The 27,584-nt window shown below is 41.2% G+C and overlaps 1 protein-coding gene, 1 non-coding gene and 1 pseudogene across 2 annotated transcripts in view; all 3 read right to left on the bottom strand.

Annotated features, from left to right (window-relative positions):
* SLC41A2 (solute carrier family 41 member 2) overlaps positions 1-18,936 on the bottom strand; it is a 136,140-nt gene extending 117,204 nt beyond the window's left edge. The window contains exon 1 of the mRNA XM_060164613.1: positions 18,804-18,936. The gene's annotated coding sequence lies outside the window, so the exon portion shown is untranslated. The remainder of the gene's footprint in view (positions 1-18,803) is intronic.
* LOC132528647 (large ribosomal subunit protein uL16-like) lies at positions 12,543-12,994 on the bottom strand (annotated as a pseudogene).
* LOC132530097 (small nucleolar RNA SNORA70) lies at positions 12,945-13,079 on the bottom strand. The gene has a single exon (XR_009543656.1). It is a non-coding gene; the product is annotated as a small nucleolar RNA SNORA70 (small nucleolar RNA).
* Positions 18,937-27,584: the final 8,648 nt, after the last annotated feature.

Raw genomic sequence — 27,584 nt, 5'->3', positions numbered from 1 at the left:
TAATGGCCAATGTTTGCACAAAACAGGTTTCCAAAAAAAAAACAAAAAGCATCTGCAGCAGGTAAAACAGGTACAGTGATTAACATTGTGGCTTGATTTTTTTTTTCCAAATTACTACATGAAAAAGAAGTATTATCTATAGTGCTCACGTAAGGTCAATAAAAATATCAGGCATGATTCAAAAACCCTAGATTGAGTGGCTATATCAGATGCTGTTATGTAGCAATTTTGTTCCAAAGATTCTTTAGGTGTTATGTGGAGCCAACACAGGGGCAAGTCTATTCGAGTGCCTTAAACCCTTGTTACTCAAAGTATGGTCCACGGTGCAGCAGCACTGGTATCACCTGGGTGGTTATGAGAAATGCAGGATCTCAGCTCCCATGCATAACCCAACCTACTGAATCACAACTTGTGCTTTTAATACCATCTCCAAGTGATTTATGTACACATGGAAGTTTGAGAAGCACTTCCCTGAACATTCAAAAAGAATCTGATTTACACCCATTAGACTAAAAATTAGATGTTGTCAGACTTTCAAATGTGAACAAAGACATGAGAACTGGTAACACATACAACACCACTAGTGCAAGTGTAAACTGTACAACCACGTTGGAAAACAATTTGGTATTATCTACTAAAACTGAAGAGGCGGGCTTCCCTGGTGGCGCAGTGGTTGAGAGTCTGCCTGCCGATGCAGGGGACATGGGTTTGTGCCCCGGTCCGGGAAGATCCCACATGCCGCGGGGCGGCTGGGCCCGTGAGCCATGGCCGCTGGGCCTGCACGTCTGGAGCCTGTGCTCCGCAACGGGAGAGGCCACAACAGTGAGAGGCCCGCATACCAAAGAAAAAAAAAAAAAAAAAAACTGAAGAGGCATATGCCCCACATTCCAGCAATTCCACACCTAAGTACATACTCTGAAGCAACTCTTGCTTTGTACACCAGGAGACACATAAAAGAATATCCTTAGCAATATTTTCACACTAGCAAAAGAACTGGAATTAACTCAAGAAAAAAGATAAATGGCGGGACAGTCACACAATGGAATACATGAAGAAGGGGATGATAAGCAAGCACAAATTTCAAGAGAATGGTTACATTTGGGGAAGTAGTACAAAAGCACACAGGGAACTCCAAAAGTAGTGGTTATATTTTTTAAGCTTGATGGTATATACGTGTTTATTATTGTTTTTTAAACATTTTCATTACATCACATGAGTGCTTCAGTCACATGAGTGATATTGTGACAGATTTTCTTACTCCCATTTATTGCTCCCCTCCTATAAGATGATTGTTTTCTCCACCTGTTGCCATGTTACCTGCAGGGACTATGGGAGGATTATACTGCCTCACATCCCCTGACATCAGGTTTGGGCATCTGACTCATGATGGCAGCAACATCTACAAACAGAAATAGTTCAGCTATGGCTTCTTTTCCATCTGACATGGGAATGACATGTCCTAGGTAAGTGCTGCTTCTTCAGACTGGGTCCTGGGACAAAGATAACACACAGAGCTGCAGCAACCTACAAGCAACATGCAACACGAGAAAGCAAGCTTTGCTGATGAAAGCCACTGAGAGTGCGGAATTGTTTACCACCACAGCATGATCTAACAAAAGCTAACCAAAAAAGTAAATATTTTAAAGAAGAATCTGAACCACAGATTCCCATCTAGTTTAGTTTAAGAGAATCTCTCTGATATATGAGCACATAAGGATTCCATCTATGGTTAAAGAGTTTGAAAACAGTGTTTTCCAAACATTCAGATCTCATTAACCAAATTTCCCCCCAAATTTTACCAATTTAAAAATGATCTTTCCTTTAAAAATAAAAATGCAGAAAGGACAAATCTTGGACTAAAAGCCTTTCCATTGAGCACATTTAGATTTATCAAGAACTCACTTCATGCTCCCTGTGAAAGCTTTGTCATGGGCCAGCATTAATCTACAGAGTTGTGTCAGGGAACCACTGACTTAAAGGAAAACACACTAATACAAAACAATCCTGATGAATTCAACTGTAGTTACGAAAACAAAAAAACATTACTGCTAAAATTGCTTCTTTTTAGAAGAAAAAGAATTGTATTGTATGTGTGTTGATTTACTAAATCAGTATCTTGGAGAAAATCTGCCTCTCGTGCTGGAAGAGGCATTCTGTTCCATTGCAAAGGTTAAATAATACACTTGAAAAATTCATCAGAGCTGTGAGTTAGCAGGCCTAAGTCACGCCTCATTACTAAGAGAGGCAATAAATGGAAGTTTAACACTGTTATCTTCCCATAACAACAACAAAAAGATTATCGCACTTAGTCTAATATCTCAAAACTTGTTGGGGGGTGGGTATTTTACATTTGTATAAGCACACATAAAACCACAGCACTATCACACACACACACACACACTAACCTAGAAGTCAAGCCAGCTTATGGTTACTGTGTATTCTTAGTTTCACCACTCTGCAAGTGTGCATTCTGCTTTTTTTAAAATTTATTTATTTGTTTTGTTTATTTATTTTTGGCTGCGTTGGGTCTTCTTTGCTGCGCGTGGGCTTTCTCTAGTTGCGGCAAGTGGGAGCTACTCTTCATTGCGGTGCGTGGGCTTCTCATTGCGGTGACTTCTCTTGTGGAGTATGGGCTCTAGGCATGCGGGCTTCAGTAGTTGTGGCACACGGGCTTAGTTGCTCCGCAGCATGTGGGATCTTCCCGGCCCAGGGCTCAACCCGTGTCCCCTGCATTGGCAGGTGGATTCTTAACCACTGCGCCACCAGGGAAGTCCCCATTCTGCTTCTTTCATTTCCTCTGAATATATGTCTTCTGTTTCTGTTTGTTATGAAGATGTAGATAGTCACCAAACAGGATGTGTTATGTGGTCAGTTAAATCAGATTTCAGAGAGGTCATGCCAGCCAAAACTAGCTAGACCTTAGCCAATATTGCACAAATTATTTTCTTGTTTTATAAAAAATTTTGGTACATTCTTTTGAATAATATCCAGTAAGTACTTAATTGAATAGCAGGTTCACACAGAAGGATTATGTCTATTTAATTTGCTTTTTACAGCACTCAAACCGCAGGCTGCCTTTATGGCCGCTCAGTTTTCTTCCACCACGTTCATTTAAAGAATGAAACTTGGGCTTCCCTGGTGGCGCAGTGGTTGAGAATCCGCCTGCCGATGCAGGGGACACGGGTTCGTGCCCCGGTCCAGGAAGATCCTACATGCCGCAAAGCAGCTGGGCCCGTGAGCCATGGCCGCTGAGCCTGCGCGTTCGGAGCCTGTGCTCCGCAATGGGAGAGTCCACAACAGTGAGAGGCCTGCGTACCGCAAAAAAAAAACAAATAACTGCTACCTCACAAATACTGTCCTCCCCGATTAAAAGGCTCACCTCTAAACTGGAATCAATGTATCCCCCCCCCCCCCCCCGCCACACACACACACACACTTTTTTTGCTTTGGTTGAAATGCATAGAGTTAGCTCCTAGAAAAAAAATGCTGACTTTTTGGCTTAAACTGGAAACTGTCTAATTAAACTGAATTCAAGCACTCACACAGGTTTCATTTAGGTAACATTTAGGTAATTTAGGTAGTGATGTCAAGCTTTCTTGATCTGGTAGTCCTGATATTCTTTAACAAACACAGAAGCTTGAGAAATCATGGGCATGATTCAGCTCCTGATATCCCAAAGCTAAAGGACTCCATAAAACAATCACTCATTTCTAAGACTGCCCACTGATAGAACAGAGTAACATCATAAAATTTATCAATCCTAAAGTTTCTATAGGCCTAAAAGACAGCCAAACATTTGTAAAGAATTTGTTTGAGCCCAGAGAAAGAATCAGTGGGTATAATAAATCTTCGGTATGATAAATCCTCAATACATCTCAAATAATGTTCCAAAGGAAACCAGAACCAGACAACTGATTTGTTTTCAGAATCACAACCCTCAACCCCACTTAAAAACATAATTTTTAAAAAAGAATGATTTATTTGGAAGAAGGATACACCGAAGACAAGCCAATGAATCAACTAAAACAAAATCCGCAATTGAACCATTTCTGCTTATTGAGAAAATGTTGACAGAATAAATATAGTGTGTGTCCAAAGAACTAAGTGTATTGCATAAACAAAGTACAGTTCATTCTACCAAGTGCACTGACTGATACTTGGTAGAATGAACTTTGATTATATTTATCCCCTATCAAATCAACTGAAAAGTGAAAAAAAAACCCCAATCATTTAACTAGATTCTGATTAGATTAACAGCAATACAGATTTATAATACAGGTAGTAAACAATGACCAGAAATATCACTTAGTACTACTGTTTGAAACAACCCAGTGAATAGTTGGCAGCAAAGGAGCTAAATCAGAGAACTCTGTTTTGAAGCCGAGAAACTGCTTTTAAACAACAAAAGAGTATATTTCTCCCATTTTAAAACATTTCTTACATGTATCTTATTCAAAAAAACTACTTAACCACACTCTTGCAATTAACTTGCAACTGACATTCCTTAATTTCCTGCAAACTACTGCTGAGAACATCACCACCTTATCAATCACCCTAGATAGAGTCACATGAAACTTTACTTAGAAATTATAGCTACAGAAAGCCTTGCTACTGAAAACTGGTATTTTTCTTTTTCTTTAATGAAGATTGAGCGACCCTTTTATTTTACTTCAGCAACAAGGAAACTTACAGCTACATCTGAAACTCACATCTATGATCAATTTATTCATCTTAATGTTACACTCCTAGTTTTATTTTCTCTGGTAGTGGTTTCATAATTTTTTTAAAACCCAATATTTCTTGTAAATGTTATTTTTTATAAAGTGACTCAACACCTTTGTGTAAAAGGTAGTATACATGAGAATAAAACATAAATAATACATTTCCTTACTGGTTTTCCCTGGCACTTATAAATCTGAAATACCTAAATTTAGAGACTAGGTAACTGGAGTTCAGCATTTCAAATGAAGAGAAATTATTATTCAGAACTCACCAAAAAGTATACTTTCATACTTTTAGCCTTAATACATCCTTATACTCTTAAAGAGAATTCCATTTTTAAAACGCAAACGCACTTCTAGCGCCAACTTAAAAGTGCGCCAACGCACTTTATTCTTCGTACAATTAAAGTGAAAACTGAATATAAAATCTTCCAGAATTGTAAAGTGTAGAATGGATAACCATGTGTCAAAGTAAAAATCTTCTTTCTAAGAAAAGGAAAAGGGAAAAATGATTTGCCACGTGTAAGGTTAACATTTTTCTTCTACATTTGAAGACCAAGAGTGCCCCATAATTTTCATGGTGATCCCATTCCAAATATTTACTCAGAGCCATTCTACCCCTCCAGGGGCCCTTCTCCCTCCCCTATCCCTGAGGAAGCAGCACGCTATACCCTGCTGAGCAGGCCACATAGAATTACACTACCTTCTACTAGGTGACGAAACAGGACAGCTCCCAAACCCAGTGAGGTCTTCCTCAGGTGGTGGCCTACCATCACCTTCCCTCGCTGGGACACCTTCACAATGGTACCACCCAGGGAGATGACACCAATCTTCCCCCTTCCCAAACTGTACTTTCCCTCAATACTGCTCCCTGGTACACAGAGCTGTGAAGGCAGGGCAAGTGCACAAACTCACAGCAAGAGGCTCTATTAGATTAGGTGAACCACAGGTACACAGTGTTACCTTACTCAACTATTTTGGCATCAAACTGAAATAATGATCTAACTCTTTCAGTATCTTTACTCTCTGCAATCAAGTCTCTCCTCTACCCTTTGGTCAGAGCTGCGTACTTTTTAATTCAAATACCAGTTTAAAAAAAAAAAAAAAAAAAGGAGCCCGAGGGCTCTAAGTCCAACTTGAACTTCAAACTAAAACTACCCTCAAAGTCACCCCAGAACAACTTAGTTGCCACATACTGGCCTTTGCTCATAAAAATATCCTGACTACCTTTCTTTCCCAGCTCATTTGGAAATGGTGCTTCTAACATCCACTGGCATAGAGTTCTATTGTTTTTCTATTTTTCACAGAAGTGATATGTGTTCAATGCAAAATAAACAAATAAATCAAGGACAAACAAAGTTGTTTATTCTGGAAACCCAGCATCCAGAGATAATCACTGATGATATATTAGTGCGTATGATAACTTTATTGTTGATATATTTTTTTCTATATCTATGTTTAAAACAAAAATTGGTTCATATTACACACAGTTTGGCATCCTGCTTTTTGCACTTCATAAAATATCAAAAAAGAGTGTCTTATCAGTATCCTACAAAGTTATTTTTAATGGCTACTTAAAATTTCCTCTTTCTAAAACTCCCAGGGGCTCTAAAATTTCTTCTTTCCTACTTCTCCCCCTCCACGGTTTCCCAGTAGGAACACAACTAAAAGGCAACATTCATTCAATTAATACATCCTAAACACTTCCAGAAAACTAACATTCCACTGTATTCACAGCAATTATTTCATTTATATTTTATATTGTTAGATAATCATGAATAAACAACTGTATCTGTGCCACCAAGTTCCAAGGAAGGGCCAGGCTGCCATCAAGTCTACAGTGTGTCTCCCCCATGAGCCATGACATATAATTCAAAATAACTCCAAACAAAATAAGAGTCACAACAAGGTACAACTTTTCCTAGAAAGACTATTTCATTGTTTCTTTAAAAGTCACAAAACATTAACAGATGGCCAACAGGCACATGAAAAAATGCTCAACAACATATTAGAGAAATGCAAATCAAAACCACAATGAGGTATCATTTCACACTGGTCAGAACAGCCATAACCAAAAAGTCTACAAATAATAAAGGCTGGAGAGGGTGTGGAGAAAAGGGAGCCCTCCTACAGTGTTTTTTTGTGGGAATGTAAATTAGTGCAGCCACTATGTAAAACACTATGGAGGTTCCTTTAAAAAACTAAAAACAGAACCACCATATGACCCAGCATTACCACTCCTGAGCATATATCCAGAAAATATGAAAACTCTAGTTCACTCAGTGTTCACAGCAGCACTATTTACAAGAGCCAAGACACAGAAACAACCTAAATGTCCACTGACAGATGAATGGATAAAAAAGTGGTATATATATACAATGGAATATTACTCAGCCATAAAAACAAATGAAATATTGTCATTTGCAGCAACATGGATGGACCTAGAGATTATCAAACTAAGTCAGACAGAGAAAGACAAATATTATATGATATCACTTATATGTGGAATCTTAAAAAATAATACAAATGAATCTATATACAAAATAGAAACAGACTCACAGACATAGAAAACAAAATTATGGTTACCAAAGGGCAAAGGGAGGGAGGGGAAGGGATAAATTAGAAGTACGGGATTAACAGATACAAACCACTATACATAAAAGAGATAAGCAACAGGATTTACTGTTTAGCACAGGGAACTATATTCAATATCTTGTAATAACCCATAATGGAAAATAATCTGAAATATATATATTAAAAAAAACTGAAAAAAATTTCAAAATATTATTTAATTTTTTTTCTCTCTTTTGGTGCCCCCTTGCTAATGCTCAAACACATGCTTACATTGTCTATTAAGCATGTCTATTAAGCATGTCTATTAAGCTGTCTATTAAGCATGTCTATTAAGCTGCCTCCTGGGATTGAGAAAAGAATAGGTTTTGTTCCAAGGAATAATATGAGTTTAAACTCAGATGATAAAATCTATGCACAATCAAAATCCCAGACTTGAGCACACAGATTTCAGTCAAACACATTTTGAAACGGAGAATATTAACTGCTTGTTCAAAGTTGTATTATTCATGTGGAATCACTGGCAAATGCTTTATGCTGTGTTTGAAACTGTACAAAGCTTCCCGAGATACATGCAATGCTTTCATTATATGAATAAATGGATAACATGATTTGCATTGAGTGGCTTTACGGGGGAATTTCAAGTGACTTATTCAGCAAATCTCCACACTTCAATTAAAAGAGACGATTTGCTTCCAAAAAATTAAATGTGAAGAAGTGTCAACACACTAATGATATTGACAGTAGTTTAGAGGCTGGGTTCTAAAGTCAAACTGCTTTGGCTTAAATTCTGACTTTCACTAGCTATGGGACGTATGCCTCTATACTTTAGATTCCTCATGAAAAAATATCTCCTCCATTGGGTTACTGTGAGAATTAAATGACTTAATACATGTAAGGTGCTTAGAACAGTGTATTGAGCCTTCAATAAATATTAGCTAGTTACCATCATCCTTATTCATTATTATATATTTTTGTAAAAGGCTCAAAACCTACTTTCCACCTCTTTCTCCCCTTACTAAGGAACAGACTAGACCACAGAATCACAAAAATGTTATACAGTGCTGTATTAAACCCCTACCTTATAATTTTCAGATCAACTGTTTTGTTCCTACTTTCTTTAAAAAATAAACTGAAGTTTAATATTTACATTGTATACACTGCACTCATCCTATTTTTCATTTAACTGCTAGCATGCTATAAAATACTGTATATCTATAATGACCAGTATATACACAGAACAAATGGTACCTATATATACTGAACAACACAGGTCTTCAGGAAACCACAATGTTTTAAAAGGAAAAAAGAAGATGAAAGCTGGAATAGCTCTAATACTGTTGTTAAATTTAAATATCATATCTAATGTACTTTTTTACTTTTAAAAAGGTATCTAAATAACATTTTTACAATTTACAAGTAAAACAGACTACCTTAAACCATTAGTGTAAGGTTTACTCTAGACTAGAGAACTAAGTCTGCTCAACCAGAATGAGAAATATTACAAAGATAGAATCCATCATGAGTTTGCCTGGGGTTATTCTGAAACCTATAATCCAGAAATGACAGACAAGAATTCTCTGACTTTTTTTTTTTTCCAAAGAGTACTAGAACATTACCATAAAAATTCTTTACTGTTTGTTATGTAAAAGATAGAGGAAAGTGGGAGATAAAATGAAGAAAATAGGCCAGGCTTTGGACTCTGGGCCTACCTATTAATTTTGCTTTCTTGATCATAGATATAACAGTCTGCTTTAAATCTCAGGAGAATACACTGGTTAATAATGAAAAAGATTTATTTCCCCACTAAATGTTCTTTGGCCTGATTACTTTCCTATATTGTTTATTCATACCTTACCAGGAATATGAATAGCTTATCAAAAAGCCACTCTCAGAATTAAAAAAAACCACTTCTTCAAAAAACTAAAGTCTAGGGAATTCCCTGGAGGTCCAGTGGTTAGGGCTCCATGCTTCCAATGCAGGGGGCATGGGTTTGATACTTGGTCAGGGAACTAAGATCCTGCAAGCCATGTGGTGTGGCCAAAAAAAAAAAAAAAGAACTAGAGTCTAATCCATAAGTCCTCCCAAATATTTAAAAACTTAAACCCCAAAGAAAGGAGAACAATCACCCATTCTACAGAACATCAAAACCACTGAAAGCAAAAAGAATAGACTTTGCTTGTATGTACTTGTATAATCTTTTCTGAAAACCTAGGAGGTAGACATGTTCATACACTACAGTTCAGGAAACTGAGTCTCAGAGAGGTTAAGTAATATGCTCAAGTTACAAAGTCAGTAAAATAAAGACACAGGACTCAAATTCACAACTTTCTTACCAGCTAATGATAAAGCAGAAATGACAGGCATTCCCTGTACACCAGTGTGAGTGGCCACGGAGACGAGGATTACAGAACAAGTCCTTCAGTGCTCCCTCCCAACTCCATGCGCTACACCGGAATCTAGCAGGTTGGATTCAAGTTATTTTTGAACACGGTTGATTGCTCAAGAACGGAAACAGCTCCCTCCCAAGTCTCACCCCCTAATTCACAGGTGAATTATCTTCTGCCTTATCTTCTGTTAATAAATAAATGAGCAATTATTTACTGAAGACCCAGAAATGTAACCATACCATAAATTGCCCTTTTTATAAGTGCTATATAATGTGGTGTAGAAGGAAGAGACCACTTATATCTTTAGTATCTCAAACGCTCTTGTTTTATAATACATAATTGCACTTATTTACATGAAGGTTGCTCTTTACTAGTCTGTGAGCTTTTGATACAAAATTCTGCATATTCCCCACTCAGTATTAGTCAAAATGTAGGTGGTGTCCACTAAAAATGTTGAAAGAAGGAGTGAACGAAACATTGACGAGTTGAACCTTAAATAACAACATTTAGAGAGATGGAGAAAAAGAAGGGGAAGTACGTCCTAATGAGGTGGCTGGCAACCAGGCAGACAACTGCCGGGGAAATGGATAGGCAGGTCTGAGTAGAAGATCCGTATCACCAAGCAGCAAAAAAACGGTAAACTGGAAGATCTGGAATTCCTGACTGCAGGGTTAGGACTTCATTTTCTAAATTAGGCCAAAGGTTTCTGAACATTTATTTTTAATGCAGGGGAATGCTTTGTTTAAATTAAACCCTACTCGAAACCCCAATATAGAAAACAGGTAAAAGCAAAGCCGTACCGGTTGAAGCCCCACTCAGTCCCCATCTTACCTAATTGAGAAGCCCCCAAAGCCCCTCCTTGGAGCACAGTTTGAAAACCACTGGGTTAGAAAAAGGTCTGGAAGGACAGATACCAAAGTGCTCAGAGCACTGACTTCTGGAGAACTGGGTTGGCCTAGGTTGAGGGAGCAGGGTAAGGAAGGACTTGAAATACTATTTTCACTTTTTAAATCCTGCCTTTTTTTTATATTATTTGAACTTTTGTTTATATTGAGCACTTTTTACTTTTTAATTTCAAAAGAAATAAGATACCATTGATCTAAAAAAGCATTTTTAATGGTTAAATTTCTTCACGAGAATTGCCACATTTATTTATTTTTTTAAAGAAGATGTTGGGGGTAGGAGTTTATTAAATTATTTATTTATGGGGCTTCCCTGGTGGCGCAGTAGTTGAGAGTCCGCCTGCCGATGCAGGGGACACAGGTTCGTGCCCCGGTCCGGGAAGATCCCACATGCCGAGGAGCGGCTGGGCCCGTGAGCCATGGCCGCTGAGCCTGCGCGTCCGGAGCCTGTGCTCCACAACGGGAGAGGCCACAACAGTGAGAGGCCCGCGTAACGCAAATAAAAAAAAAAAAAAATTTACTTATTTTTGGGTCTTCGTTTTTGTGCCAGGGCTTTCTCTAGTTGTGGCAAGCGGGGGTCACCATGCATCGTGGTGCTTGGGCCTCTCACTATCGCGGCCTCTCTTGTTGCAGAGCACAGGCTCCAGATGCGCAGGCCCAGTAGTTGTGGCCCACGGGCCCAGCTGCTCCACGGCATGCGGGATCCTCCCAGCCCAGGGCTCAAACCAGTGTCCCCCGTATTAGCAGGCAGACTCCCAACCACTGCGCCACCAGGGATGCCCCGAGAATTGCCACATTTTAATGAATCATTTCCTTATAGCAGGATATTTTCTTGACTAAATTATACTGCAATGAAAATGAACATCTTTGTGCATAAGACTTTCTCATATTTAGAATGATTTTCTTAGGATAAATTTATACAAGTTAATGGTTCCCATTTAAGTTCAATTAGTATTTTTTAAGTCATCCTATAGGGACTTCCCTAGTGGTGCAGTCGTTAAGAATCCGCCTGCCAATGCAGGGGACACAGGTTCGAGCCCTGGTCGGGGAAGATCCCACATGCCGCGGAGCAACTAAGTCTGGCCGCCACAACTACTGAGCCTGCGCTCTAGAGCCCGTGAGCCACAACTACTGAAGCCCGCGTGCCTAGAGCCCGTGCTCCGCAACAAGAGAACCCACCGCAATGAGAAGCCTGAGCACCGCAACAAAGAGTAGCCCCCGCTCGCTGCAACTAGAGAAAATCCGTGTGCAGCAACCAAGAACCAACACAGCCAAAAATAAATAAATGAATAAATGTTTTTAAAAAGCCATCCTATAGTAGCAAGATTTGATGCTAGCATGCATGTTTAAGATATATAAAATCTAGGGCTTCCCTGGTGGCGCAGTGGTTGAGAGTCCGCCTGCCGATGGAGGGGACACAGGTTCGTGCCCCGGTCCGGGAAGATCCCACATGCCACGGAGCGGATAAGCCCATGAGCCATGGCAGGTAAGCCTGCGCATCCGGAGCCTGTGCTCCGCAACGGGAGAGGCCACAACAGTGAGAGGCCCTCATACCGCAAAAAAAAAAAAAAAAGATATATAAAATCTAATTTACAAAACTAATTAGCGAAGTTTCCATATCTCAAAAAATGTATTAAAGAAAAATCTGAAACAGAACTTGAAGCCTCTCTACCTTTCATGAATTTTTCATAACTTCTCTTGCCACTTATCAAAACCATACACTGAAACAATTTTCCTTCACAGTTGGGTTTCACTATCCAATTCTGTGAAGTCACAGTACTGTGACAGTACAATCATTCTCTGGCAACAAACTGACATCACTAAATTCTTAATTGTAAGTTCTGTTGGGTATATGGATGTTCTATTTTTACTTCTAAGATCAAAATCTATTTTCTGTTGCCTCTCCATTAAGCTCATATGATTGATACATTTTTTTTTCTTGGACAAGAAAGTAGGATTTATTGGTGGGCGTGAGTAAGGAGGGGGCAGCGCCAAGGCTCTCGCGAGTGCAGGGCCCGCCATCTGTCCAGGGGGCCACAACGAGGGATGCATTCGACTCCACAGCCATCCGGGATAAGCCACTTTCCTGCCACCATGTTTTCAAATTTGTCCGCATTAAACTTTGTAAATCCCCACTTCTTGCAGATGTGGATCTTCTGGCGGCCAGGGAACTTGAATTTGGCCCTGCTGTGGGCCTCAATCACATGTTCCTTGTTCTGCAGCTTGGTGCAGATGGACATCATGACGTGGCCAATGTGGACCCTGACCCCTGTGCCCTGGGGCTTTCCAAAGGCACCACCCATACCTGTCTGGAGCCTAGACTGGGGACAGCATGCCAGTCATTAATGTCCACTGGAAAGGGCTGTCTTCGAGGTCCCTTAGGGCAACCTATACAGGCAACAGGCTGCATACACTACCGAGGAGGCTGCTGTTTGCAACCATTGCGCACCAGGCCCCCATGGGGAAAAGAGCACAGTTGGCTGGATTGGCTGTAGATGATTGATACATTTTAATCAATGTATTCTCTTTGTCCCCAGCCATCTTTATAAAACTGCCTTTTGGTGAGTGCTCAGAGAATGCCTATCTGTTCAAACAAAATATAAATGGCTGCCCGATTGCCTCCTCCTGTGAACAGCCTGCAATGTCCTGTACTTCTTGAAAGCGGAAACCCCAGAGTCAGAAAGTCTGTTGTTCTTTTTCTTATCTCTACTACTGTTTTAGTATAACAAAAGTACTTTTTGTTAAATTAACTTTTTGTTAAATAAGTGAATGGAGTTCTATCACTAATGAATCCAACTGGGCAAAAAGAATTTCTAATAAAAACCTTTTTCCGGCTTCCCTGGTGGCGCAGTGGTTAGGAATCCACCTGCCAATGTGGGGGACACGGGATCGAGCCCTGGTCCGGAAGATCCCACATGCCGCGGAGCAACTAAGCCTGTGCACCACAACTACTGAGCCTGCTCTCTAGAGCCCACGAGCCACAACTACTGAGCCCATGTGCCACAACTACTGAAGCCTGTGCACCTAGAGCCTGTGCTCCACAACGAGAAGCCACCACAATGAGAAGCCTGCGCACCGCAATGAAGAGTAGCCCCCACTCACCGCGACTAGAGAAAGCCCGCGTACAGCAACGAAGACCCAACACATCCAAAAATAAAATAAAATAAATAAATAAGTAAATAAATAAAAAGTAAAACAACAACAAAAAAAAAAAACCTTTTTCTTTTTCCAAAAGCAAGTCTAGAAACATCAAGGTCACTTCTACTACTATGTAACAGTTCTAATAGTCAGGGTATTTAGACTCTATCAGCAAAGATTTGCCTAGTGCCTACTGGGCATGGGGCACCATGCTAAACGCCAGACGTTCAGTGTGAACAAGACAGAAGCAAGGCCTGCTCTCATAGATCTTTCCCTCTTGGTGCAAAGGCACTTTGGCAAACCATCAATCTTTATGAAACGAGAAGTTCCAGTACCAAAAATAGAAATATTCTTTAGAAGAAAGAGACCGGAACCAGACTTTGGAATACCCGTAACACTGGGCCGAGGAATGCAAAGTTTATATTTGAGTAGAGGAAAACGAGGCATTCAAAGGGATCCTTAGAAAATATTAATCTAATCAGGCTCTGATTAAACCTTTTCAATGGCTTCTCATTTCCTCTAAGATAAAGCCAAAATGTTTAAAAAGGGTAACTAAATCTTGCATCACCATTCCCACCTACCCAAGATCTTTGGCTGTGGTCATACTGTTCTTTTTCTCTGTTTCCTTTATTGTAGGGATTTTCAAACTTTATACATCACACTCTAGTAAAGTATCTATGTGTGACACGCTTATTTTCTATTTTATTTCTTTTTAAAAACATGCAGTTCACAACCACTAAATTAATTTTACAATCTCCTGGTAGGTGCCTAGGTGCCTGCAGCTTGAAAAATACCACCTTGGTATATACCACACTCTCTCTCTCACTTCTTGGCCTTTCCACACATTCTTTTTGCCGGAAACATTCTTGCTCATCCTCCTTCTTGCCTTTTTCTGGCTACTTCCTATGCTACTTTGTGACCTGAGCTCTTAAACATCACTTCCCTGACCCTCTTAGATTAGTTCCCCCTCCTCTGTGTTCCTGAAGTACTCTATGCTTTCTAACATTCATTAAGCTTTACTGTAATTGTATGTGTGCTAATTGTCTTTCTAGGCTGTAAACTCCATAAGCATCAGGACCCATTCTTGGTCTCTGCTGAATCCTGAGAGCCTAGCCCAGTGCCTGTTACTTATTAGGCACTCAGTCAATGAGGAGTAAAGCAAGTAAGGAAATGGACTTGAATAATCTATATATTTAACCGCACAATGAAATGAGCACCCACTTAAAAACTGTTAAGAGGTTTAGCCAGTTCAAAGGAAAATATATTCTCAGTTCCAATTATATAAATGGTGATTAAGTTCCTAAGCTAGCCTACAAAACGCTATTACCCACAAGCACTTAACTGATGAGAGGATGGCTGCTTATTTGCCTCTCTGCAAGGACAAGAGAACTTTCACTCCTCTAAGTAGGAGAAAACAGGATTAAAGGGACACCTTGCTTCCTCCCTACTCTATCAGTTCCTCCTAGAGCAAAGTGACTTATCTAATGGCTGAGATAAGACTAAAGGTCAATATTCCAGACAGGCCCCAGCCCTGAGCTCTCACTGGCTCTTGGATTTATCTGTCTTCAAGAAGAGAAGGTTCTCCTTTCCCTTCCAACTCCTATGAGGAAATTTCCCCAAGACAGGGCTTTCCCTGCCTGCAGGGGAGACCTGCAGTTTTTTAGGTGCTATAGAATCACGTGGGTAGATAAATTAAGAAGGAACAGAGGAAGTGTGGGTCTAAGCTAAATTCTCCAATCCAGCTTTACCAGAAATGAAAATTAAATTATATTTTAATAGTACTATAATCCTCATCTGGCTTCTTGAATCTGATCTCAATTTGCAGAATCTGGAGAGAGAAGAGATGTAATCAGCAAACTGAAAAGCTCCAAGAGGAATAACAGTCATCCCAGTCTGATTTCTGGGTCTGAGGAGAAGAGTAGCACAGAGCAACAAGGTGGAGCAAAAGGGAAGGGAATGAAATGAAGGAGAAAAGGGTTTCTTTCACTTTTCCTCGTTTGAATTTTTCTTGGGCAAAAATGTCTAAAGAAGTTGAACCTATCTTTGTGTCCTACAACCTTCCCCTCCAAATTGTTTCTCATTCTTGCTTCTCTTTTCTCATCTTCCAGACCTTTTATGCTGCCCATAGATCTCCATTTTCAACACCCACACTTGTAGAAATAGACCAAGTTTTCCCCAAACCTCCAAAATGTTCCATGATCCCATACCACTAACGTCTCCTATCCCTCCTCATGTCAAAACTCCCATTTCCTCAGTGCAGCTGATCTGGAGGAAAGCAATCTGATTAAATTCGTTCACATTAAGATAAAACAACTGGCTGACAGTCTAGCCAGCCTACTAGAGATACACATATTTTTTATTTTACACACACACACACACACACACACACACACAGACATTTTTAAGCTATAGAAATCTAACTACAGTAATTTCAGAGAAAAGATGAGGGGTGCCTAAAAATCTCCCATAAAGGAGGCAGGTCCGCTCTGATCAGCATTTCCCAGGGATCACATCCCCAAAGTTGTTCCCACATTTTCCCCAACTTTCAGTCCTTAAGCGACACTAAAAACCCCAGGGGGCAGAGAAAGCCAACTTGGGAAAGCATTTGTAACTACAGGATATTTAGTCATCCATTGGGTAAGTCAGTTACAATCAGTTACAAGTCAGTTACAATATTAGGTTGGATAGGTTATAATTTCAGTATGTTTGGCAATCATTCTATTAGGTAAAACATATACTCAGGTTATATATTGCAATTATTACCTCATTCTACTAATGAGGTCAATGAGGCATAAAGGGGTTAAATAACATTTCCATTGTTTAAAGTTTAGTAGTTGAAGAGCAGGACTGGACGGCTCTTCACCCACTTTGAATCAGTTGTTTATCCATTAATTCCACTTGAAAATCTCTAATTTTATTTTCCATAACGTTTCTGAAATTTGGTAGTGCACTTTAGAACAGTCATATTAGAGTAAAAGAAAAATGAGCTTGAATTCCTGGGAGGTAAACATCATGTCTTTTTCAGTGGTTTTTGTATGAAAGACCTGAGGCTGATGCTGAATTTGTGTGCGCTCAGAAATTAAGCACGGAATAGGCAAAGTAGCATTCATTCAGCTGCAAGTGGCTCTTAACTTCAGCGCCATAAAAGATACTTATTTGCCGCCCAAATATGAATATAGCTGTAATAAAGACTACACACACTTAGGATGACAAGATCTTCCACTTTGCCTGAGAAGTATATGAAATTTTAATTGAGTAATTGGTGTTTGCTATTTTTTATTAGTTTGCTTAGCTAGCCACCAAAATAAATTATTTGTAATTAAAGTGATAACTGGGACTTTCCAAACCAAGCATAGAATACATGAAAATGCTGTGTGTGTTCTCTCTTGACTTTGGTCATGAACACACTTTTTCTGGCTTTTCTCAAAATACCAGAAAGGGTAAAGGGGCAGTAAGGCACCCAAGAAATGACAGTTAGCATATTCTGACAGACTTAAACGGCACTTATTCACTTCCCCCAAGTAGAAGCATTATGTTGCTTGGTATCAGGTTGGTTGGGTTTTTCGGTCAGTACTCGTCCCCCAAACCTAGAATTTTTTAAATATAATTCAACAATAAAAAGACAACCCAATTAAAATATGGGCAAAAGATCTGAATAGACATTTCTCCACAGCAGATACACAAGTGGCCAATAAGCACATGAAAAGATGCTCAACATAATTAGTCATAAAGAAATGCAAATCAACACTACTTCATACTCACCAGAATGTCTGTAATAAAAACTAGCAAATAGTCAATAACAAGTGTTGGTGAGAATGTGAAGAACCTGGAACCCTCATACACTGATGAGAATGTCAAATGGTGCAGCTACTTTGGGAAAGTCTGACAGTTCCTGAAAAAGTTAAATCTACAGACCCAAAAGAATGGGAATCATATGCCCACATAAAAACTTGTACACAAATGTTCATAGCAGCATTATTCACAATGGCCAAAAAGCAGAAACATCCTTAATGTCCATCAACTGAAAATGGATAAACAAAATGTGATATTGTAGTACATCAATACGATGGAATACTATCCAGCCATAAAAAATAAGTACTGATACATGCTACACATGGATAAACCTTGAAAACATTATGCTGTGTGAAGGAAGCCAGACACTAAAAGCCACATAATGTATGATGCCACTTATATGAAACTTACAGAATAGTCAAATCAATAGAAACGGAAAGGAGGTTAGTGGTTGCCAGGGGGTGGGATAACGGGGGAATGAGGAGTGACTTTTAATGGGTATAGGGTTTCATTCTGGGGTGATGAAAATGTTCTGCATGGTGGTGATAGTTGCAAAACTCGGTGAAAATACTAAAGGCCGCGCTTTAAAAGGATGAATTTTGTGGTATGTGAACTATATCTCAATTTTTAAAAAAAATTCTTCATTTACAGAAAGAAATTACATAGACATGTAATATACCTACAAATGTATTACATACATATACGTATTCTCTTTCTATGAATCAACGTTTGGGGTTTTTTTTAGTTGAGATACATATCACATATATAAAGAAAGGAATGAAAGAACACGGTGACACGGAGCAATTGTGAGCCCTGAAGCCTTGGAGCTGGGGTGTGCCCCAGCCTGACTCGCAGGGTCTCCATCCGTGCTCACCTTCCACCCATCACTCAGCCACCACCCGCTGTCCGGTCCACTGTCAGGGCCGGGGACGACCCACCACGGCCGCCCGGCTCCGCTGCGGGCGCCCCAGGGCCGGTCAGCCCTCCCGCCCGAGGTGGGGCTGCCGCGGCGGGCCGGGCTCGGGCGCTGCCTGCGGGCCCGGAGGGGACACGGCGGCTCGGGCGGGCCCCGCCGCTCGGCCGCTCCCCCTGCCCTGGCCTCCCTACGCCCCGGCCGCCGGGTCTCAAGTCTCCCTCCAGTACCTGGGATGCGCCCGAACCCCGCGCCGCGGCCAAAGCCGAGACTTTCCCTCCATTATCACCTGCCCGGAAAGCGGTGCAAGGAGAGGGGACCCCGCCTCCTCAGACGCGACCGAGGCACCGTGGCAGGGGACGGAAGGGGCATTCACCTAGTTCCCCCGCGGCGGCGGCGGCGGCGGCTGCCCAGCGGCCGTGGCTCCTTCCTCTGGCGCGCCTCTTCGCGCCGTCGCAGCCCCACGGTGACAGCCCCGGAGCCGGCGCCCTCCGCCCGCGGGCTTCCAGCCGCCCGCCCCGCCCCCGCGCGGCCGCCCAGCGCAGGCGCAGGCGCGCCACCGCCCCGGGGGAAGCGAGAGCCTGGTGATGTGGCCGCTGGGTTGGCGATCGGGAGCGCGAGCGCCGCCTTCTCCCGGACCTTTGGCCGCAACCTGACGAACGCGGGCCGAGAACCCGATAGCAGAGCAAAAGGGGAATATTTCAAGGGATGCTACTCAGCAGAGAAGGGCTGTGGACTTCCTTGTTCGTCAGCCCCCTCCATCCCCACCGACCCACGCACATCCACATCGCTGGCTGCTCCTCGGTCCGAGCCCCCAAATCTATGACTCATGATTTCTGTTCTCAGACCAGGGACCTCCTGCTGGCCGTCTTCGTATTTCCTTCTCACAGACCGGGGTTAAAACTGTGTAAGCCTTTCTTAAGAGCAGTGCAGAATGGGCCATGCTTGATCCGAGGTAGGAGAGAAGGGGAGCGACCCCCAGAAGAATGAGATTTAGGGCAGCTCCCAGCAGTGGGAGAGAGGTGTACAGGCAAAGTGCATGGGCCCTGTGGAGGTGTCTGGAATGCCACACTTTTCAAGCTTGCCCGTGTTTGTTTTGTAGTCTATATAAAAGTGAGCCACAGTTTGCAACGTAAAGCCGAGAACTCGTGTATTTTATTTAACAACTATCTTTTGAGCATCTTTTGCAGGTAATGGGCAACGCCGCGGAGGTATTCCAGTGACCCAAACAAAGGTTTCCGTCCTCAGGCTCTTCTTCTAAAAGAGAGACTGTCATTTTAAAAATTACACAGCAAATGACACTTCCTCAAATCAAAGCTTCCACCAACTCTAAGTCACTCCAATGAATTAGTAGCAGATTTTCAGGTGCTAAAGGATATCAGAGCGTACATTTATCCCGTTTGTTTCTTTTGCTTTGCCATCAGAGTTTTGACCTTCACCTTCAGGGTGCTTCTGTATCAGTCTTGGCCATCTGGGGTAATGCTTTTTATAATGGCCCATGCAAGTGTTCTGAACATCATTATTAGGAAAGAAAGTATAATTGCAAGGAATATGGAAAAACAGTGTTTTGACTGCCTTTTCAAGTGGTTTCTGTTCTTAATGCTTTGAATTGCATATCACTCAGAGGTAATTAGCTGCTGTTGAAAGTTTGCCAGAAGTAAAAGTTCCAAACGGATGTGTTCCTCCTCTGGGTCCTGCAGTCTTTCAAGATTTCTGCGCAAAGCATACATAGGAGGGGCCACCCTCTACCGGCTTTGAAAATTCTACCAACATTTCTTCTCAGAGAGCTGATGGCTTCCATTGCCCTGAATTTCATTAGTCGCCATGTATGTAGCAACCTTCTGCTTATACAGCACCCTTCGTTCTGTATGCCACAACATAGAGTATATTTTTTTAGTTATTTTAAGCTTCGAGTTGGAATCCACATTTAAGTTTCAACCCTGAAAATAGCTCAGGGTGGAAGCTGGCGAAGAGCTACCCCCTTCTGAAAAGTTAGGTCCCGATGTGTGCAGGCAACACCACATTACTAGTTCATCTTCTACCTGACAGCTGGCAACCCTAAATGTGAAGCAAGTGACTTAGAGTTGAGGATATGTAGTAATCACTGTTGGATGATTGCTAGAGAAAAGGCTGGGAGTTATGAAAGTGTGTAACAAAGGAACCTGTCTGTTCTGGCGGATAAGAAAGATCTCTTTGAGGAAGTGACATTTAATCTGAGCCTTGAAGAATAAAGAGGAGGAGGCCTGGCAACAAAGGGAAGGGGGTGGGGTGGGGAGTGTGCCCTTGAAGCTACAGAAACTGCGGATTTGAAAGCCCTTTGGTAGGAAGGGGTTTCACCTGTGGAGGCCTTGGGACAGGGCCACTGTGGCCAGAGTGAGATGGCTCGTTCTGCAGGAGAGGCCGGCAGGAGCCTTGAGGATCACGCTGAGGACTTTGGATTTATTCCTAAAGACAAAAGGAAGCCACTGAAGAGTTGGAGAGGGTCCATTTGGACATGATCAGATTTGTCTTTATGAAAGACATTGCTGGTCATATGTGTGGACCAGGAATAGGAAGGGAGCAATGGAGGAGGCATGAAGGCCCGTTTGTGGGCAATGGGGATTTAGGAGGTAGTGGGTCAAAGAAGTAGATCAGGGTTAGAACTGCAAAGGCTTGATCTTTGACTGTGTGTGGAAGGTGAAGGAGAGAAAAGTGTCCAAAAATGACTCCCAGGTTTCTGGCTTGAGCTTATCCTACTTGCTGAGAGGGAGAATCTGGAGGAGGAAGGCTAAAGGGGACCATTTTGAGTTACTTTGGACATGCTGGGTTTGCAGCCTCTATGAGCTATCCAAGTGAAGATGCTGAGTATATATTTGGAAAATAAATCTGGAACTCAAAGTAGAGATCTGGACTGAAGATAAAGCTAAATTTTAAGAGAACAGGGAATATGACTTGTTTGTAAGAATTGAACCTCTAAGGTTTAGAGAAGATGAGTAGAAGCAAAGGGAATCTAAATTTACTACTTGTGAGATGCTTCACAGAGGTTATTTTATTTACTCCTCACCCCCTGTGAGGGCGGTGTTATAATGCCGTTTTTCAGATGAGGAAACTAAGGGTTAAATCCTTGCTCAAAATTACTTAAATCCCCAATTAAATAAGAATCTCTGCGGGTAGTTTTGATGATCACTGAGGTTCAAGAACCACCCTGTGGACTGTTTAAAAGTGCTCCCACAAACCATATAAAACACTCATAAAGAAAAGAGGATTAGAGGAAAGCATGATTCAGAGGACATGCAGCCCATGCAACCCATGTTTGCAGACATATGTCCCATTTCTTCCCCCTCCCCCGCATCCTACAATATTAACACTCCTCCCAGGAATCTCTAGAACATTCATTTGTTCATTCAATCAACAAGTAGTCATGGTAGACCTACTATGTGCCAAATAATAATAATAGTAGTCATTCATTCATTTACAAATATTTACTGAGCACTTACCTAATGCCATGCTCTCTCTGTTCTGTGTTCTGGGAATAGAGCAGTGACCAAAATAAACAAATTCCTGCCTTACAGAGTTCACATTCAAGTGGAGAAAGACAACAAACAAAGACATATGCTTGTACATGTATATTGATAGACAAATGTATATCCCATATGGTGGTAGCTACTATGAAGACAAAGAAAACATAGGAGTTGGAGAGTTCGGGGGCAGGTTGTGGGGATGTGCAGACAGAAAGGGAGACTTTCTGTCTATAGGGTGATCCAGGGAGGTCTTGCAGGTCTGAACAGAAAGGAGTGAGGGAAGAGCTCTGCTATCTGGGAAGTACAGCAAGCACAAAGGTCCTGAGACAGAAGTGTGTTTGTTGTGTTCAAGAGACAGCAGAGTCCTGTGTGGCTGGAGCGATGTGATCAAGGGAAGAGTGGTCCCAGGTGCGGGCAGAGCAGCGGCTGGAGGCAGGTCATGAGGCTTGTAGGCTATGGTGAGGTCTTTGGCTTTCACTCTGGATGAGACAGGAGCCACTGAAGGGCTCTGAGCAGAGAAGTGGTTTAGGGTTCAACGGGATTCCTGGTGGAGGACTGAATGAGACTCTGAGAAGAAAGTCAGGAGACAGGAATGAGGTCACCTGGTGAGGTCTCGCTGTTCTAATCGCCTTGTCGGAGTGAACTCACCCAGTCTTCGTGACAACTCTCTACGTTAAGTACTGCTGTTATTCCTACTTTATGGGTGAGTAACTGAGCCATTACAGTGTGCCTCAGATTCCACAGCTGTAAAATGGGGATGACAAGACTCCTGAGTTTACCACTGCATTGTTTGTCAGGGAAGACACACAACTCAATAAACAATTACAACAATCTCTGGGGCTGTGAGGGAGAGTCTGAGGGGCTGCAGTTGTACAAAGCAGCAGCATCTTCCAAAGTTTGTGGGGAGGGAAGACAGGCAGGAGTCAGGGAAGACTTACAAGAAGTGATAGTGAGCTGAAATCTAAAGGATCAATAGTTCAACTAAAAGCCATTTTAGGAGGTAGGATAGGAAAGGAAGGAGAGTATCCTAGGCAGACGGAACTACTTATGCAAAAAAGAGGGGGGTCAGGGATTTTAAGGAATTGAAGAATTTCAGTGTGACATTTGTATCTCCTTTAGAACACCTTGTTGATTGGTCCCTATTGAGAGTTTTCCTCCAAGAACTCATGGTAATGTTTCAAGGGTTCCCTATTCCTGGTGTCTTTAGAACGTGTCTCTGAGAAAGCAGAGGCCGGCTATCCTTGAATACTTATCAGGGCCCTGTCGTTCCTCAACCATGCCCATGGGTTCCTGCCTCCCAGCTTTGGGGCTTGGTGTTCTCATTAACTAGGACAGTCCATGCTCCCATAAGCCTTCCCGAGTCTGCACCCACCAGCTGAACTCAGGGTCTTCGCCCACCAGCTGAACTCAGGGTCTTCGCTCTTCGCTTCCATGATGGCCAGTGAAGGGCATGATCATGGCACTTAATTAAAATACCACGTTGGAAATGTTTACTTATCTGTCCATCGTTCTACTAGGTTGTCAGCAGGGCCTTTAAATCTCAGACTAGCACACTGTTGTTAGCCTTGAACAGATACTCAATAATTTTCACCCTGAAGTGAATAAATAAATACATTTTAATTGACCTTCCTTTACTTTTAGTGGTGCTGCTACCAGCATTTTGATTTTCTGTTCCAGTTCCACTCCCAGCAGAATTATTAATAGATTTTATTTTTTTTTAATTTTAAAATAAATTTATTTATTTATTTTTGGCTGTGTTGGGTCTTCATTGCTGTGCATGGGCTTTCTCTAGTTGCAGTGAGCGGGGGCTACTCTTCATTGCAGTGTGCGGGCTCTTGTTGCAGAGCACGGGCTCTAGGCGCGTGGTCTTCAGTAGTTGTGGCACGCAGGCTCAGTAGTTGTGGCTTGCGGGCTCTAGCGTGCAGGCTCAATAGTTGTGACGTATGGGCTTAGTTGCTCCGGGAATGTGGGATCTTCCCAGACCAGGGCTCGAACCCATGTACCCTGCATTGGCAGGCGGATTCTTAACAACTGCGCCACCAGGGAAGTCCCTTAATAGATTTAAAAATGTAATTATATATGGCATTGTTCTGGCTTCTTGAATCTGACTTTTCGGATTTTGTTGGGAGACAGGTTTTCTGTAACACTGGATGCTGATGGCTGAGATATTTTTCAGGGACATCTGGATATTGAATACTCTTCTGGGGATGAGGATGTGGCCTTGCTGATACTGTTTGGTTTAAGGACCTGGCAAACCCAATATTTGTTTTTGTTTTTTTTTTATTAATTTATTTGTTTATGGCTGTGTTGGGTCTTCATTGCTGCGCGCAGGCTTTCTCTAGTTGCGGCGAGTGGAGGCTACTCTTCATCGTGGTATGCGGGCTTCTCATTGTGGTGGCTTCTTTTGTTGCGGAGCACGGGCTCTAGGTGCACGAGCTTCAGTAGTTGTGGCATGAAGGCTCAGTAGTTGTGACTTGTGGGCTCTAGAACGCAGGCTCAGTAGTTGTGGTGCACGGGCTTAGTTGCTCCGTGGCATGTCAGATCTTCCCAGACCAGGGCTCGAACCGTGTCCCCTGCATTGGCAGGTGGATACTTAACCACTGTGCCACCAGGGAAGTCCAAACCCAATATTTGTGACCATTCCCTTAAATGGATGCTCATATATCCCCCCCACCCCGAAAAGACTGTATAAAACCATTCATAGAAACGGACTCACAGATCTAGAGAACAGACTTGTGGTTGCCAAGGGGGAGGTGGGGTAAGGGAGGGATGGAGTGGAAGTTTGGGGTTAGCAGATGCAAACTATTATATATAGAATGGATAAAAAACAAGATACTACTGTATAGCACAGGGAACTATATTCAATATCCTGTGATAAACCATAATGGAAAAGAATATGAAAAAGAATATATATGCATAACTGAATCAATCACTTTGCTGTACAGCAGAAATGAACACAGCATTGTAAATCAACTATACTTCAATAAAATAAATTTTTTAAAAAACTGTTCATAGCAGCTTTGTCATAGTTGTCTAAGACTAGAAATAATCAAAAGTTCATCACAGGAGAATGGAAAAACTAAGTTAATAATAGAATTACTCCACAATGAAATGAAACAAATTATGGATGTACTTAACAAAATGGATGAATCTCACTGACACTATGCTGAAAGAGAGAGAGCCTTGACAGAAAAAATATACATACTATGCATATTTGTTTTCCATTGCTACTGTGACAAATTACCACAAACTTAGTGCCTTAAAACAAAACATTTGTTATCTTACAGTTCTGTAAGTTAGAAGTCCAAAATGAATCTCACTGAACCAAAAGTAAGGGGTCAGCAGGGCTGCATTTCTTCTGGGGGCTCTCTTCCAGGGGAGAATCCTTTTCCAGCTTCTAGAGGCAGACCTCATTCATTGGCTTGTGGCCCCCTTCCATCTCTTCAAAGGCAGCAGTGTACACAATGTCTCTGACCCTCCTTCCATCCTCGCATCTCTTTGACTCTTTTCTGCCTCCTTCTTCCACTTTGAAGGACCCTTGTGAGTACATTGGGCCTACCCAGACAATCCAGGATTATCTCCCTATTTTAAAGTCAGTTGATTAGCAACCTTAATTCCCTTTTGCCACGTAATGTATTTTGAATAAATATATTGAGAATAATGAAAGTCAGATTTCCAGTGGTACTCTGCTAAACTGGTTCTCTTGATGGGGGGTAAAATAAAAACAAACTTGATTTGCAGCATTTGTCAATTGCAATGGTATAAATCCTCTCATGGATGATTTCAGACAACAACCAGCTCACAAAATTACAAATAGCTAGTAATCAGCGTTCTTGAGCTGGTTCATGCTGGTTCCAGCACGTTGCTGCAAGCTTCTCATTCTTGAAGCTTTTAAACATAGATAAATAGAGAAGTAAATATAGATATATTGTGGATAAGAGATTGTATGTGTGTGTTTCCTTGCCCTCTACAATGGGAAGGCCTAAAAGCTAGGACACATAATTAGCAATTAACACACCTAGCTAACTAACACATTCAGATCTTACTTTCTAAATCTCATTCTCAACATTAAAAGGAGCCAGTGCTCCTTGGAGAAAAGGTTAATTCCAGGGCTGGGACAGGGAAAGTACAAAATGAATCTGCAATAACTTGTACCAGAAATTAAAGAAGTGCTCAAAGAACGATGGGGATACATAAAAAGGAGAGATTTGCAAATTGAAAGGGCTCCTGCTGGGACAATTTTAGTATTAAAATAAATTATAATAGTAATGGATGAAAGCCCATTAAATAGAATAAAAATCCATGAGTCACACAGGTATACATAAGTGAATAAATAAGTAAATAGGAGAAGAGAAAGCTCTTTCTCACAATAGAATACCAACTAATACATAGAAAATCATCAATAGATGTAAAAATTAAGGAGTGAAAGTTTAATGAGACAATATATTTACATATCTCCCCACAAATACTTGTTAATTGAAAATAAATAACTAGTAATTTGACAGTGCAGAAATTTCACAAACACCTTAACCAAGTGATCAAAGTTAACATCACCAGTAATGAGACAAAACTACATCATGTGCTGCCTGATATAATGGACTGAGAAGGACCTAGTATGACCTCTGTGGTTTATTTGCGAAAAATATATAATTTGAGTCTAATTGCAAAGAAACAGGAGAGAGACCCAAATTGAGGGACAGCCTATGAAATCTCTGGTTTTTCCTCTTCAAAAATGTCAAAGTCATAAAAGAAAAAATGACTGAGAAACTGTCACAGATTGATAGAGAGGACTGAATGCAGTACATGATCTTGTGTTGGATCCTCGACTGGCAAAAAAAAAGTTATAAAGGACAGTATTGAGAAAATTAAAGTTTGAATACAAACAATGCGTTACATAGTGGTACTATATTCATGTTAAACTGTCTGATTTGTTCATTGTACTCTGGTTATGTAAGAAAATATCCTTAGGATTTATATACTGATGTATTTATAGGTTAAACAGAGTAGGAAGTCTACAATTTGCTCTTGAATTATTCAAAAAAAAAGGATTGTGTTGTATGGTGTGGGGAGAGAAAGAGAAAAATATGACAAAGCAAAAAACAAATGGAGCAAAATATATCCATTTTTGAATCTGGGTAAACGGTTTAAAGGGGTTATAATACTGTTGCAACTTGTCTATAAATCAGAAATGTTATCCCCCAAAAAGCGACAAAAAATTGAGATGGGGGAACAGGGACATAAAGGGTTATTTTGGTAACATCCCACCAGTGCAGAGGTAAAAGCCATACAAAAACGTGCTGGTTCTGCTTCTGCTCTCTGTAGCCACCCCTCTTTTGATACCTTCTGTATTCTTGGCTAAAAAAAAATCAGGAACTTCTAGCCAGTGTGTAGGTGGTCTGTTTGGGCAGCTTCAAAGGAAGACCGCTTCTGTGAAAATGAAAGTATTCATTTTAAAATAATAGAGATCTCTCTGTCCTGGATGGCAACTTGGGGGCCCTGTCATAGTTTATAATCAGAATGTCTAAACCTGCAAAGTGCTCTTAACATAAGATAGATGGAAGAGGTAGTGTAGGATGAGAAAAAGAGAACAGTACAAACTGTACACAATTTACGAATGTTTTAAAAAAAAGTGTTTCCTTCCAGTCCTCTCTCAGGAT

Source organism: Lagenorhynchus albirostris, chromosome 11, assembly GCF_949774975.1.
Source record: "Lagenorhynchus albirostris chromosome 11, mLagAlb1.1, whole genome shotgun sequence".
Taxonomy (NCBI): domain Eukaryota; kingdom Metazoa; phylum Chordata; class Mammalia; order Artiodactyla; family Delphinidae; genus Lagenorhynchus; species Lagenorhynchus albirostris.
Note: the sequence above shows the minus strand (reverse complement) of the source record. Positions and strands in the feature narration are given on the sequence as shown.